Below are 268 nucleotides of genomic sequence, written 5' to 3' on the forward strand. Positions count from 1 at the left end.
ATTAATTAGCATATTTCCATGATTTTATTTTTCTTTATGGCCTTTTTGTATTTTTTAAACATTTGATTTGCCCAACCACGATGAGTGAGTGGGTAGAGCAGCATAATTGTGTGCTGTGTGAAAATAAGTGTAGTAAGAAGTGTTGCTCACTCACTGTCGGCGCTCCCAACGCACCTCATTGCAGACAACCCTTCAATCCCCCTGGTATGTAAGTCGAGACATTCTGTCTGCCTTAAAGTGGTATCAGGAGCATTGATAGTATGAAAGA

Source organism: Oncorhynchus tshawytscha, linkage group LG31, assembly GCF_018296145.1.
Source record: "Oncorhynchus tshawytscha isolate Ot180627B linkage group LG31, Otsh_v2.0, whole genome shotgun sequence".
Classification (NCBI taxonomy): domain Eukaryota; kingdom Metazoa; phylum Chordata; class Actinopteri; order Salmoniformes; family Salmonidae; genus Oncorhynchus; species Oncorhynchus tshawytscha.